This window comes from Schistocerca americana, chromosome 1 (assembly GCF_021461395.2).
Source record: "Schistocerca americana isolate TAMUIC-IGC-003095 chromosome 1, iqSchAmer2.1, whole genome shotgun sequence".
Taxonomy (NCBI): Eukaryota; Metazoa; Arthropoda; class Insecta; order Orthoptera; family Acrididae; genus Schistocerca; species Schistocerca americana.
The window spans coordinates 625,667,070-625,683,244 of record NC_060119.1 but is presented as its reverse complement, the minus strand read 5'-3'; the positions used below and the strand labels follow the sequence as shown (position 1 = coordinate 625,683,244).

Below are 16,175 nucleotides of genomic sequence, written 5' to 3'. Positions count from 1 at the left end.
AGTATTTAACTACTGCCACAGCACACAAATATCTGAACAAACATTTAGAAACAGAATCGCTGTTCATTGATCACAACACAAAGAGCTTAGCTCCCTAGAAACATTATCACAACACACATTGTGCCAGAAAAATACGCTACTGGCCATTAAAATTGCTACACCAAGAAGAAATGCAGATGATAAATGGGTATTCATTGGACAAATATATTATATTAGAACTGACATGTGATTACATTTACAAGCAAATAGGGTGCATGGATCCTGAGAAATCAGTACCCAGAACAACCACCTCTGGCCATAATAACGGCCTTGATACGCCTCGGCATTTAATCAAACAGAGCTTGGATGGCGTGTACAGGCACAGCTGCCCATGCAACTTCAACACGACTCCACAGTTCATCAGGAATAGTGACTGGCGTGTTGTGACGAGCCAGTTGCTCGGCCACCATTGACCAGACGTTTTCAGTTGGTGAGAGATCTGGAGAATGTGCTGGCCAGGGCAGCAGTCGAACATTTTCTGTATCCAGAAGGGCCTGTACAGGATCTGCGGTCGTGCACTATCCTGCTGAAATGTAGGGTTTCGCAGGGATCGAATGAAGGGTAGAGCCAAGGGTCGTAACATATCTGAAATGTAACGTCCACTGTTCAAAGTGCCGTCAATGGGAACAAGAGGTGACCGAGACGTGTAGCCAATGGCACCCCATACCATCACGCCGGGTGATACGCCAGTATGGCGATGACGAATACACGCTTCCAATGTGCGTTCACCGCGATGTCGCCAAACACGGATGCGACCATCATGATGCTGTAAACAGAACAGATCCGAAGAAATGACGTTTTCTCATTCGTGCACTCACGTTCGTCGTTGAGTACACCATCGCAGGCGATCCTGTCTGTGATGCAGCGCCAAGGGTAATCGCAGCCATGGTATCCGAGCTGATAGTCCATGCTGCTGCAAACGTCATCGAACTGTTCGTGCAGATGGTTTTTGTCTTGCAAACGTCCCCATCTGTTGACTCAGGGATCGAGACGTGGCTGCACGATCCGTTACAGCCATGCGGATAAGATGCCTGTCATCTCGACTGCTAGTGATACGAGGCCGTTGGGATGCAGCACGGCGTTCGGTATTACCCTCCTGAACCCACCGATTCCATATTCTGCTAACTGTCATTGGATCTCGACCAACGCGAGCAGCAATGTCGCGATACGATAAACCGCAATCGCTGTCGGCTACAATCCGACCTTTATCAAAGTCGGAAACGTGATGGTACGCGTTTCTCCTCCTTACACGAGGCATCACAACAACGTTCCACTAGGCAACGGCGGTCAAATGCTGTTTGTGTATGAAAAATCGGTTGGAAACTTTCCTCATGTCAGCACTTTGTAGGTGTCGCCACCGGTGCCAACCTTGTGTGAACGCTCTGAAAAGCTAATCATTTGCATGTCAGCATTTTTTTCTTGTCGGTTAAATTTCCCGTCTGTAGTACGTCATCTTCGTGGTGTAGCAATTTTACTGGCCAGTGGTGTACATCAGATCAAACACACTATACTGCGTTTACAGCCCTACTGTGCGAAATAACAACCATTACACTCAAAGCTCAAAACTTGATCCATTCGGTAAATACTGTACCCAGCTCACACTACTGAGAATTTGACAAGCTGACCAAAATCATTGCCGACCACTAAAGCGCACAGGTAGCTCTCCTTTCCTCTTCCAGAAACGGAAGCCCATGTCTGCCTGTCTACTGGAGCTGCCGTCCTCTTGCCACCGGGGAAAAGACCGACTGCCGTCGTGTCCTATTGCGCCCACACTACTCGGCCACTCCCAGTGTCGACTACCCGTGCTTCCAGATGTCCGGCGCCGCCGCTCTCCAGCTAGCAGTTAACTTCCTTTCAGTTCGCTCTCCTCCGATTGATTCCGTTGTCTCATTCGCTTTTCGCAGCACCGGCTGCAGCCCACAGCGATGCCTTAAGTTGTTAGCACATGCACCGTGCTTTTTGAGCACACGGTACATGTGCCTCAGCGTGGTATACACGATTCAGCGGCAGTTGCCGATTGTATCTGGATCGCAAGTCACTCTAAACACGAAATAAACTGGCGTCAAATTCCTGCGTTAGCTTTGGTAAAACGCACATCTCCCCTGTCCATATGATAGTCAGGATGTTCGGTCCGAAGTATACAAAAATAAGAAAAAGTATTCGTGAACGTATTATAAGGCAAAAAGGAAAGTACCATGTTCAGTCAATAAGGACATCGGCTTATAATTGTTTCATTAGAAGTAGTGTGATACAAATTTACAATAGTTGTCCACATCAGATAAAAGTTATTTCGTCATTCTCACTTTTCAATAAAACTCTAAGGTCATTCTTGCTTGACCACTTTTCCTTTTCATTAGCAGAATCTTTACTTTTTTTAGTAGCTTCTGATTCTTTATTCCTAGTAAATAGAACTATATTCCATTATATTCGATGTTATAGAAGTGAAATATAATACTTCTATAACATCGATGTTATAGAAGTGAAATATAATACTTCTATAACATCGAATATAATGGAATATAGTTCTATTTACTAGGAATAAAGAATCAGAAGCTACTAAAAAAAGTGAAGGTTACTAAGAAAATGTTTGAATCCACTGGGACGCAAACCAGCAACACAACAACTGGTTTTCTATTTTCTATTTTTTATTTACTTTTTTGTGAGTCATTAATCTTCTGAATGGTTTGATGTAGCCCGTGGCGTGCCACCAATTTCTCTCCTGTGCCAACCTCTTCATCTCAGAGTAGCACTTGCAACTTAGGTCCTCAGTTATTTGCTGGATGTGTTCTTAACTCTGTCTGCCTCTACAGATTTTGCAGTGTACAGCTCCATGGCTGTCATTCCCTCATATCCTAACAGATGTCCTATTACTCTGTCCCTTCTCATGTCAGTGTTTTTCTCATATTCCTTCCTTCTCCGATCCTGCGCAGAACTCCTCAGTTCACACGATTCCAACATTTGCCTGCAGCACCACAACTCAAATGCTTCGATTCTCTTCTGTTCTGGTATTCCCACAGTTCATGTTTCACTACCATACAATGCTGTGCTCCAAGCGTATATTCGCGGGAAAAGCTTCCGTAAACTATGGCCTACCTTTGGTGCTAGTGGACTTTTCTTGCCCAGAAATGCCCTTTTTGCCACTGCTAGTCTGCTTTCAGTATCCTTCTTTCTCCGTCCGTTATTCGTTATTTTGCTGTCTAGATAGTGGAATTCCTTAACTTCATCTACTTAGTAACTGTCAGTCCTGATATTAAGTTTCTCAATGTTCGCATTTCTCCTACTTGTCATTTTTTTCGTCCTTCTTCGTTTTACTCTTGATCCATACTCTGTACTCATTCAGTAGATCACTTAATTCTTCTTCACTTTCACTGATGATAGCAATGTCATCAACGAATCGTATCACTGATATCCTTTCATCTCGAATTTTAATTCCACTCCTGAACCTTTCTTTTATTTCCACCATTGCTTCTTCGATGTACAGATTGAACAGTAGCGGCGAGGCGAAAGACTACATCCGTGTTGCACACCCTTTTCAATCCGAGCACTTCATTCTTGGTCGTCCACTCTCATTACTTTCTCTTGGCTCTTGTACATACCCGTCTCTCCCTATAGCTTACGGCTCTTTTTCTCAAAATTTCGAGTATATTGCGCCATTTTACATTGTCTAACACTTTATCCAAATCGACAAATCCTACAAACGTACCTTGATTTTTCTTTAGTGCTGCTTCCATTATCAACCGTAACGCCAGAATTGCCTCTAAAGTGAAATTGATTTTCTAGCACATCCTCAATTTTCTTTTCCATTCGTCTGTACATTACTCTTGTCAGCAAGTTGGATGCAGGTGCTATTAAGCTGACTGTGCGATAATTCTCGCACTTGTCAGCTCTTGCAGTCTTCGAAATTGAATGGATGATATTTTTCCGAAAGTCAGATGGTATATCGCCAGACTCATACATTCTACACACCAACGTGATTACTCGGTTTGTTGCCACTTCCCGCAATGATTTTAGACATTGTGATGGAAAGTTATTTGCGTCCTTCTGCCTTATTTGATCTTAAGTCCTCTAAAGCTGTCTTAAATTCTAATACTGGATCCCATGTCTCTTCTAAATTGTCGCCTGTTTCTTCTTCTATTCCACCAGACAAATCTTATCTTTCCCCTCATAGAGGCCTTCAATGTACTCCTTCCACCTATCCGGTCTCTCCTCTGCATTTAATAGTGGAATTCCTGTTGCGCTCTTAATGTTGCAACCCTTGCTTTTAATTTCACCTAAGGTTGTTCCGAAAATCACTTCTTTTTGAAATCTTCACATTTGTCATGCAGCCACTTCGTCTTAGTTTCCCAGCACTTAATATTTATTTCATTCTTCAGCGACTTGTGTTTCTGCGTTGCCGAGTTTCGCTAAACATTTTTTATTTCTTTCTTTCATCCATCAACTGAAGTTTTTCTTCTTTTACCTATGGTTTCTTCGCAGTTACCTCCTATGTACCTATGTTTTTCTTTGCAACTTCTTTGATTATCCTTTTCAGAGATGTCCATTCCTGTTAAGCTGTACTGTCTGCTGAGTTGCGTTATAGAACTTCAAGCGTATCTCGGCATTCCTTAGTACTTCCGTACCCCACTTCTGTATATATTGATTCTTCCTGACTAATCTCGTGAACTTCAACCTACTCTTCATCACTACTGCATTGTGATCCGAATCTATATCTGTTCCTGTGTACACCTTACAATCTAGTATGTGATTTCTGAATCTCTGTCTGATCATGATGTAATTTGACTGAAATCTTCCCGTATCACCCGGCATTTTCCAAGTATACCTCCTCGTGATTCTTGAACTGGGTATTCGCTGTTACTAGCTGAAATTTATTACAGAACTCAATCATTCTCTTTCTTCTCCCATTCCTTGAGCCAAGGTCATCTCCTCCTGAACAATTTCTTCTGCTCCTTCCGCTACAACTGCATTCCAGTCCCCCATAACTATCAGATTTCCGTCTCCCTTTACGTACTGTATAACCCTTTCAATATTCTCATACACTTTCTCTATTTCTTCATCTTCAGCCCTCGATGTCGGCATGTGGTTGTCGGTGTTGCTTTGCTGTCGCTTCTGACAATAACAAACCTATCACTTGACTGTTCACATTAACACGCTCTCTGGCCTACTTACCTATTCATAAAGAATCCTACTCCCGTAATATCATTTTCTGCTGCTGTTGATATTATCCTATACTCATGTGACCAGAAATTCTTGTCTTCTTTTGATTTCACTGCACTGATCATTACTATATATAGACTGAGCCTTTGCATTTCCCTTTTATTTTCGAATTTTCCAAGCACGTTCAAGCTTCTGACATTCTACGCCCAGACTCGTAGAACGTTATCCTTTCGTTGGTTGTTCAATCTTTTTCTCAGGGTCAGCTCCCCCTTGGGAGTCCTCTCCTGAAGATCCGAATGAGGGACTACACCGGAATGTTTACCAATGGAGAGATCATCATACACTTTTTCAATTACAGGCCACTTGTCCTATGCTTACCCGTGTTGTGTCTTTAATGGAGTAATTTTCATCGCCTTCTGAATCCTCAGGGCGCTGAACATGACTAATTCTTCCATCCTTAGGGACGGCTTCCTATCCCAAAGACAAGAGAGTGCCGTAAATCTCTGTCCGCTCCTACGCCCTCTTTGGCAAGGCCAATGGCAAAATGAGTGTGACTTCTTATGCCGCTAATGCTGATTATTAAACATAATTTAAGCGGTGGCAGGTTTCGAACCCAGGACGGACGCCGTTTTGATTACTATTCTGTTTTTCTGCTCTGCCCTTTTTTTTAGCAGTCGCTTTACCATTTTCTTATTTTTTGTTTTTTATTTCTTTATTTTTTTTAATTTAAAGAATGAAAATTTTCTGCCGAACCGGGAACCTTTTCCGGATTCCCCCCCTTATGGCGAGCGGCTCGCGTTACCATTATTTTTTTTTTCATTGAAGAAACATCACAAAGAAACACATCTAGAAGTCGCCACACTCGACTCTGATGCTCCTCGAAGACCGCAGCCCACTAAGTTTATTATTATTTTTTTTAATTGAAGAGCACAGTCAGTGGCAAGCTGAAGGAGGGAGGCAGGCAGCGGTCGAATTCCGAGTCCTGGTCACCGAAGTGTGCTGTCACAATTTTTTTAAATCAACAAATAAAAAAGAGCCAAACTTTAAAAATTATGACTATAATGTGAACAAAGGGAAACCATCTTGCCCATTGCGGTCACCTTATCGAAGCGGGCGGCCAGTAAGAGGCGATCGTCATTTCGACGGGCATCAGCGGTCGTCAACCGGTGGAGTGTCCGAGGCTGCTGCACACAGTCAGAGATTGTTTCTGTTAGCGTAGGGGAATCGAGGAAACTTCACGTTTGCAGACAACTTCTTCTCACACCCGGCACACCTCAGCTGAGCTGTGGGTCCATGAATAACGACCCCCAATAGTTAACAGTATTGCGTTATGTTCGTTAAGAACGGGAACTCGTTGATCATGTGTTGCCACAAATTGAGGACTTCCTTTTCGCCGTTGCGGTACATGTAGAATATCGCCATTCCTCGTACCCAATTAAGCGCATTCGTCAGAGTCATCGGGAAATACACGGCATCGGGATGAATGAGGTCCAGGGACGCAACCGAAACAAAGAAAAGGAGGAAAGCCAGTATCTGGCGGATCAGTTTCCAGTACTCGCGTGCGGGGCCACAGTTCAGTCTGTGTTCCTTCGTATCTACCATCGCGCACCGGGGGCACATAGGATCGTGAGTTAGGTAAATGACATGTAGCCGTCGTAAAGAAGTAAATTTCTCGTTAGTGACCACGTCGACCGCAGTAAAGTTGACAGGAAGGGTTCGTGGATGGCTCGCCAAATCCACGTCGAGACGACCTTGGTGTGTCGATGTACAATGTCGTTACCCGGATTCCAGTCTTGGAGAAAACTAAGCTAAATTTTTGCTGTCGGATACCGCGTCTCCAGAATAACTCCCATCATATAGCACGTCCCACGAGAAACGTACTCGTATGTCTGGAAAGATACGGTGGAGCGAAGCTCATTCTCCACTAACATCATCAGTTATCCTCGCCCGCAACCGCACGACCGCGAGACGTACCGCGGTGGCACGCAGCAGTTGTGCCTTGACATGGTGTTCTGCCGATTGTCGTTCCGGCGGGCGGCGGTTGCAAAGCTAGATCGCGGAGCGCAGTTTAGTAGAAATCAGTGGTCACGGAATACCAGAGCGGTCTGTCTCGTCCAGAGGTCGCTAATGTCCTGCACACGACGGGTTTGACACACCGTAATCACCATTGCAACCTGGAAACGTAGGATGGTAATTGCTGTTCGAATCATCTCCACGTGGACCCAGCTTTCCGTCTACAATTTACCTCATCAAGTAGGGCCACACTGAGGCGCCACGGACCCTTACTCCGTCAGACGCGTTGGCGGGGAAGGATGAGAGTACGCACATACACTACTGGCCATTAAAATTGCTGCTCCACGAAGATAACGTGCTACAGACGCGAAATTTAACCGACAGGAAGAAGATGCTGTGATATGCAAATGATTAGCTTTTCAGAGCATTCACATAAGGTTGGAGCCGGTGGCGACACATACAACGTGCTAACAAGAGGAAAGTTTCCGACCGATTTCTCATACACGAACAGCAGTTGACCGGCGTTGCCTGGTGAAACCTTGTTGTGATGCCTCGTGTAAGGAGGAGAAATGTGTACCATCACGTTTTCGACTTTGATAAAGGTCGGATTGTAGCCTATCGCGATTGCGGTTTATCGTATCGCGACATTGCTGTTCGCGTTGGTCGAGATCCAATGACTGTTAGCAGAATATGGAATCGATGGGTTCAGGAGAGCAATACGGAACGCCGTGCTGGATCCCAACGGCCTCGTATCACTAGCAGTAGAGATGACAGGCATTTTATCTGCATAGATGTAACGGATCGTGCAGCCACGTCACGATCCCTGAATCAACAGATAGGGACGTTTGCACGAACAGTTCGACGACGTTTGCAGGAGCATGGACTATCAGCTCGGATACCATGGCTGCGGTTACCCTTGACGCTGCATCAAAGACAGGGGCGCCTGCGATGGTGCACTCAACGACGAACCTGGGTGCACGAATGGCAAAACGTCATATTTTTGGATGAATTCAGGTTCTGTTTACAGCATCATGATAGTCGCATCCGTGTTTGGCGACATAGCGGTGAACGCACATTGGAAGCGTGTATTCGTCATCACCATATAGGCGTATCACCCGGCGTGATGGTATTGGGTGCCACTGGTTACACGTCTCGGCTACTCTTGTTCGCATTGACGGCACTTTGAACAGTGGACGTCACATTTCAGTTGCGTTACGACCCGTGGCTCTAACCCTCATTCGATCCCTGCGAAACCCTACATTTCAGCAGGATAATGCACGACCGCATGTTGCAGGTTCTGTACGGGCCTTTCTGGATACAGAAAATGTTCGACTGCTGCCGTGGCCGGCGCATTCTGCAGATCTCTCACCGACTGAATACGTCTGGTCAATGGTGGCCGAGCAACTGGCTCGTCACGATACGCCAGTCAGTACTCTTGATGAACTGTGGTATCGTGTTGAAGGTGCATGGGCAGCTGTACCTGTACACGCCATCCAAGCTCTGTTTGACTCAATGTCCAGGTTGTTCTGGGTACTGATTTCTCAGGATCTATGCACCCAAATTGCGTAAAATGTAATCACATGTCAGTTCTAGTATAATATATTTGTCCAATAAATACCCGCTTATCATGTGCATTTCTTCTTGGTGTAGCAATTTCAATGGCCAGTAGTGTACGATAGGTGGTCCGTGAATGCTGCCGGCCACTTCTCAGCGTCGATAACTGCCGATCGCAGGCCGCGTGTGACGTAAACTCGATCCAGACGGCTCGCGGAATGGCTAGTAAAGTAGGTGTATGCCTTTCGATCGCCGTTTTCTATGACCCATGTGTCCAACAAAGACAAGCCTTTACAAGTCCCTGAAGTGCCGTGCAGGTGGTATAGAGCGGCATCTGGTCGGATTGTCTAAGCAGACAACTGTAATCTCCGCCCACTACCAAGTGATCGGCATTACCCTCGAAGAGCAGTGCTATGTCTTCGGCATAAAAGATGCGGCGTTCTCTCCTTCTGTCGGTTTCGTAAGGAACATACAGGTTGATACAGACGAACTGTATCAACCGTGAATGTGCGACCCGAAGCGCCGACGGTAAACAGGATACATCAGTTGCGTAATCCCTTCCCTCAGCAGGACAGCCGCACCTCCTCCGCCCAGATCTGAAGGCATTGCGTATGCGTCATATCCGTAGGTATCGAGACAGAGTCCTGGTCGGACTTCTGGAAGGAAAACAACATCCACATCCGCAGCTCGTAATGTATCTTGCAGTATATGGGTCTTGAGAGCAGGAGTAATGCCGTTGACATTGATCGTGGTTAGGCGCTGTACCTGTTCCATCAATTCGCGGGGGCTGTCCTTGGTGCTACATGTGGGCAGTAATCGCGGTGTGGAGCGTCTTCAGGGCGAAGAGATAGGAAGCAGTGGTCATCTGCTGCATCTTCTTTCCGCCAATAAAACGCAATCTTCGGTTAACCTTCTCCACAACATTTTCTGTGTGTTCTTTCCTACTTAATTGTTCGTAATTGTAATTCCTATGTATTAGTTGATTTACGGCCTTTTCATTAGACAAATTTATCTTGTAATCGAAGTTTAGCTGTTTCCTTTTAGCACTCATGTGGATGACCTCACACTTTTCATTGTTTAGGATCAATTGCCAATTTTCGTACCATACAGATTTTATTTCTCAATTATTCTGCAATTTGTTTTGATCTTATAATGAGTTTACGAGACGATAAACAACACCTTGAACCTAAGACGGCGGCTCAGATTGCCTCCTAAATCGTTTACATAGATAAGGAACAGCAGAGGACCTATAACACTACCTTGGGGAACGCCAGAAATCAATTTTGTTTTGCGCGATGAGTTTCCGTCAATCACTACGAACTGTGACCTCGCTGACAGGAAATCACAAGTCTAATCACATAAGTGAGACTACATTCCACAAGCACACAATTTCACTAGAAGGCGCTAGTGTGGTACAGTGCCAAAAGCCTTTTGGAAATCTAGAAATACGAAATCAATTTCAACTCCCTTGCCAATAGCACTCAACACTTCGTGCGTGTGAGGAGCTAGTTGTGTTTCATCAAAGGAACGATGTTTTCTTAAGTTCGTGTTGACTGTGTGTCAGTAGACCATTCTCTTCGAGGTAACTCATAATATTCGAATACAATATATGTTCCAAAATCGTGCTGCACATGGGCCTGTAATTTAGTGGAGTACTCCAACTACCTTTCTTGAATATTAGTCTGACCCGTGCAACTTTCCAGTTTTTTGGTACGGATCTTCCGTCGAGCAAGCGGTTGTAAATGATAACCGCTTGGTCGTCTACATTTTTGAAGGCAGCTCGTTCTGTATTTGTTGCTAATAGAATCACAATAGGTCATCCTTGTTCTTTCCCATAAACTGATATTTTTCCAAATTTACATTATATTTTCTCCATTTCGTTTTGTTTTATTGTGTCGTGTAACCAATTTGTTTTAGCATTATGTCAGTGATGTGTTGCTGGATTCAATTGTCACTATATACTCTGTTCTCCTGTAACATAGAGGCAATAAGTCTAGTTAACGATGCTAAAACGTATTAATAATTCTGTAAATTTTGGATACGCTCGTTTAATTTCGAACTTTTGTCTCAAACGCGTAACACTGATGCCTTGACATACATATTACAAACCAGTACTGGAAAGGCACTTTTCGCTATTTTCATAGCTTGAATTTATCACCTGCATCATGTCATTGTAAGTGAAAGGTTTGCACACCACAAAAATTTTACTCTATGTCTGTGAAGCACACAGCACCAGGGGAAAAGTGATTACCACTAAAGGACTGGAAACGCAGAACAAATGCTAGGCACTGTGCAGAGATAAATATCTGCGGATGATACAGCAACAAGGAGAACGAAGCGCATGAGATATTCAGTGAAATACATGTAAAACGTAGAACTGTATCAGTACCCATTGACAGATGTGAATAGCCTCACTGGCTGACAACTGATTAATTTTATACGTTTTTTGGATTCTCAGTAATAAAAGTGGAGCGTGCCGCTCTGCAGTGGCTGCTGGCTTTTATATTCAAAATACGAATTACTGATTAATGTAAATAATTAACTTGAAACTTATTTAAAAATATCGCTGAATTTAATTACAGTATGTCAATGCAATATTGCCATGAAATTGGAAGAATGCTCATGCGCACAGTTTTCAAAGCGAAATAAATGTCCTTTGTTCTAGGTTGAAAGTTGATTATTTAATTTCCTACCCCTGCTGGGTATTTAGTGTGAGGTCCTTCAGTTTCGGACGCAGCCAATCGACATCCATAGTACGACCTTTAAAACAGTCCGTACTGTTAAAATTTTCAACTCTAAGACAAAAACAAGTTACCTGTTATTTTTGTTAATAAAGGCGTCCCTTATAATCTAGATGGAGAATTTCTTTTCACTAGAGTAGCAAATTTATAACACATTTGTGAAAGAACTTTCATGAAGACGCAAGCATTGTAATGGCCACGTCAGTTAGTTAGTTACATGTTCCATAGCTCCCTTGAACGTTTCTTTTATCTATATTTTGTGTAACGAGTCAGTTTGGAGGATATGTGTACATTATTAGTGTTAACGTTAATGAACAGGAAGTTATTTTTATTCAGATTCAAGCAACTGCACTTAATTTATTTACTTACTTATTTTTGCTGGCTACCAGTTTGTAAGAAGATATTCGGCAATGGAACAGAAGGAGTTGTCCAGCAGGAATGACTGGTGATGGTGGTAAGTTCCTATTGGACCAAACTGCTGTGGTCATCGGTCCATAGACTTAGACACTACTTTATCTAACTTAAATTAACTTACGCTAAGGACAACACACACACACACACCCATGCTCGAGGGAGGACTCGAACCTCCGACGGGGGTAGCCGCGTGAACCGTGGCAAGGCGCCCTAAACCACGCGGCTACCCCGAGCTGCACAGGAATGATTTTAAGCTGGATTAGAACTTGCTTTGCTGTTTTTCAGACATTTTAAGTTATTGGGCAAATAATCAAAGATGTTTGTTGCTTCATATTGAACTAGTTTCTGAGCCAATGAGAAAATTAATAATGGATAATAAAGGTCATTTTTTTCCTCTATTGTTGTAGATATGGGTATGACTGTTCTTGTCAAATTTCCATGGATTATTTACGACGAATTTTCTCAACATAACGTATTGTGACGTCGCAGTTAAAATGCGTAGCATCTTGCAGGCGTACCTACATGGAGTCATTAGCTGGACACCACATTATTCTTACTGCTCGCCTTTGAGCAATTAGTAATTTCTTTGTAAGCGATGCGTTACCCCAAAAATTAATTCCAGAAGAAATTATTAAACGGAAATATACAAAATGTGTCATTTGATTCGTTTGTTTCCAATATTAGAAATTATGCGAGAGCAAAAGTAGATGAACTTAATTTTCTGAGAAGTTCAGTAATACGCTTCCTCTAGTTCAGGTTTTCATCAATAAGCACACCCCAAAAATTTAGAGCATTCTATCCTGTTTATTCAGTCCTGGTCATATGCTATATCAATTATTGGTATGACTCTACTTGTGCAGAAATGAATATAGTGCGTTTTTTCAAAATTTAGGGAGAGTACATTTTCGGAGGACCACTTTATAATTCTTTGAAAAGTATCATTTACCTTCTTTGTTCTTGCTTTCCCTCTAATGGGATTTATTATAACACAAGTATCATCTGCAAAAAGTACCAATTCTGCTTGTTGAATGTTACAAGGAATGTCATTCATGTATGTAAGGAACAGTAGTGGACACAAAAATTGAGCTAGTGGAACTTCCTTTGTGATTTCTCCCCAGTAATTAAAATTTTCTGCCTTTCCCACATTATTTGAATTATTCAGTTTGTTAGGATGATTCGAACCAGCTACGCATAATGCCATCAGTTCCATAAACTTGGGTTTTTCTGAGAGAGTGACATGATGTACACAATCAAACGCCTTGAAAAAATAAAAATAAAAAAAAAATACCAGTTGGCGACATCTTATTATTTAAGGCGAGTCCTATTTGACGATTGAATGGATAAATAGCATTCTCAGTCGCGTAAATCTTCCGGAATCCAAGTTGTGATATGCTAAGCAAATTGTTTCCTTGTTTTTGAAAACATTGCTAGAGAAAAATCTGTGATCAAAATAGAATATTTGAAGTTAATTATAAAACAGTCTAGATCGCAAAGGCACATTTATTATAAGGTGACCGGTTGCGATCATCTTCACACTTTCAAAACTATATTGTTGGACTATGGTTGTACACTATCGTCATTCAGCAGTTGCTGTTGTAGCCCATTAATCATCAATATGGTTTTGAAGGTCTGCGCAATTGACTATCGTCATTCAGTGATTCCTGCTATGTCGTCATTATGGTTTTGAAGATCTGAAGATGGTCAACTGAAGATCGAAGCTGATCACTTTATATTAAACAAAGCTTTGCGATCTAGAATACTTCAAATTAATTTTAAATTGTTTCCATTTTCATTTGATACGACTCTTGAGTACATTGCCTTCTCTGATACTTTAAGTTTGTCTTGTCTTCTTTCTTATAGACAGGTTTAACAATTGGCTATTTTCACCTATCTTGGAAAATTACCTGTGCCAGTGATAAATTGCATATAACACTAGGGGCCTTACTTATTAAGCTCGAACAACTTTTCAGAATTCCGTTTGAAATTCCATAACAACACATGAGCTTTTGTTTTTTAGAATTTTTATAATTTTATTAATATCAGTGAATCCGCAGCTCGTGCTCTCTCGGTGGCGTTCTCGCTTCCCCAGCGCGGGGTCCCGGTTTCGATTCCCGGCGGGGTCGGGCATTTTCACCTGCCTCGAGATGCCTGGCTGGTGTTGTGTCGTCCTCATCATCATCATTCATCCCCATTACTGTCGGAGGAAGGCAATGGCAAACAACCTCTATTAGGACCTTGCCTAGTACTGCAGTGCGGGTTTCCCGCATCGTTCCCCTACTCTCTGTCAAGGAGTATGGGACTTAACCTTCATGCGCTCGCGCTAGAGATGGTCACGCGAGCGCTCGCGGCCGACCGCCCGAGAGTTTTCATCAATCTCTTGAGGTTTTCCGTTTTTAAAGGTCATATTACCATAAAATATCGACATAGGATATCTCACAGAATATTGCAAACACATTTGTAATCAAAATTATTTATTTAACAATAAAATATACAATGGAATACAAAAAGGAAGTCAAATACCCAAATGAAATATAAGAACATTTTTTTAAATGTAATGTTGTGGGACTATATAATGTAATACTTAAGACTAGAATTATTCACTGTCTTAACTCGTCACAAGAAAAGCTAATTTTGCGTCGAAAAAAGAATTTTTCATTGAAAACGTCACAAACATTTCTGTCAGATAAAAAATGCTGATCAGTCTGTATACATTTCATTTTCGTTTTGAGGCTGACAACAATTATTATACGTAACTGTAGTGGCTGAATGTCGTAGACAGACGTTTCTTCCACATTCACCGCATTCTCGCTTTGTTTTTATATTATTTTTTGAGCCACAAGAATAACATACTCCTCTCCTTGTAAGGGTTGATACAGCTGGATAAACTACGTCACTCTCTCTGTAACTTTCCAAAAATACTAACAAATCTTTTGGTAAATGCTTCAATTTAGCTCTTTCTTTTAGGTTTTCGCTCATCAGTTCCAAAGATAACGCATGTAAGAATTGTCTTCTCCTTTTTTCTTTCATATAACCTGTGTTGAATTGAAAAATGCGTAACGAATTTATTCCCAATTCAAGTAAGCGGAAAAACATACATACATGCCAGCTTTGTGTTCTTGTTGATGTTGAAATTCTGGAGCACATTAGGTCTACAGTATCAACTCCACCTTTGGTTGAATTATAGTCTGTGATTTGTACAGGCTTTTTGGTATCTTCATCAATGATGTCGGTATGATGCATTATGGAGAGCACAACTACAGCTTTCCTATTTTTTTGTAATCATAGAAATCAAAGTTTTGTCATATTGACAACCGAAGATGTAGTCTCCTGCCACTGCATTTCCATTTACTGTCACAAATTCTGGGGGAACTTCTTTTTTATTTTTTCTCATTGCACCTAAAAAGTGAGGCCTTTGTTAAGCAGGTATTCAGCCAATGGGTAACTTGAAAAATAATTATCAGTTGTTACATTCCTATTTGTTCCTTCTATGCATTCAACCAATCTAGCGACCAAGTCGTATGTTTTGTTGGAGAGTACGTTAGGGCCTGGCACTTGTTTTCCGCAGTACACTCCTAAATTATATGTATAAAAAGTGCGTGCATCACACAATGCATACATTTTAACCCGTATTTGACTGGTTTTTGAGACATGTACTGGATGAATGAACATCGTCCTCTAAAGGCCACCAACATCTCATCAACAGTGACAAATTCCCCTAAACTGAATGATTTTTGGCTGTTAGCAATGAAAGAAGACAAAATTTCTCGTATAGGAGCAAGTTTGTCCGTTGCTTGACGTCCCAATCTCGTGTTTAGGTCATCAAACCTTATAGATCGTAGCAAAAATCTAAATCTATTTAGACTGAAATTGGCTCGCGAAATTGTCAGACCTGTTCCATTGCTATTGAAATACGAAGCGAAATTTTCACGGTTTCCTCTTTTGGCCGCAATCAAAAACAGAGCACCAAACAATGCTAGCATTTCATCCGTTGTTGTCGGTTTCTAATGCCTTTCACGTACTTCAGAGTTACTGCTTCCTTCTGCCAGTGCTTGACGTGCCAATTTTATCCATTCAGTATATATATTCGTGCACCTCACGACCCCTTCTACAATTTCGGGAGTTATTATACACTGAAAACTTTCCAGTCGAGTTTCACATTGTCTGGCTTGTCCTCTAGGACCTGGTAGAGTTTTGATTATATTTTCTGACTTTGATTTTGTGCTGGTAATATTGGCACTACTAGCCCAAATAGTCTTTGCC

The 16,175-nt window shown here is 42.2% G+C and overlaps 1 protein-coding gene across 3 annotated transcripts in view; it reads right to left on the bottom strand.

The window, feature by feature from the left end:
- Positions 1 to 16,175, bottom strand: part of LOC124625492 (GTP-binding protein Rhes-like) — a 447,213-nt gene that overhangs the window by 234,196 nt on the left and 196,842 nt on the right. The gene's annotated exons all lie outside the window — the stretch shown is intronic.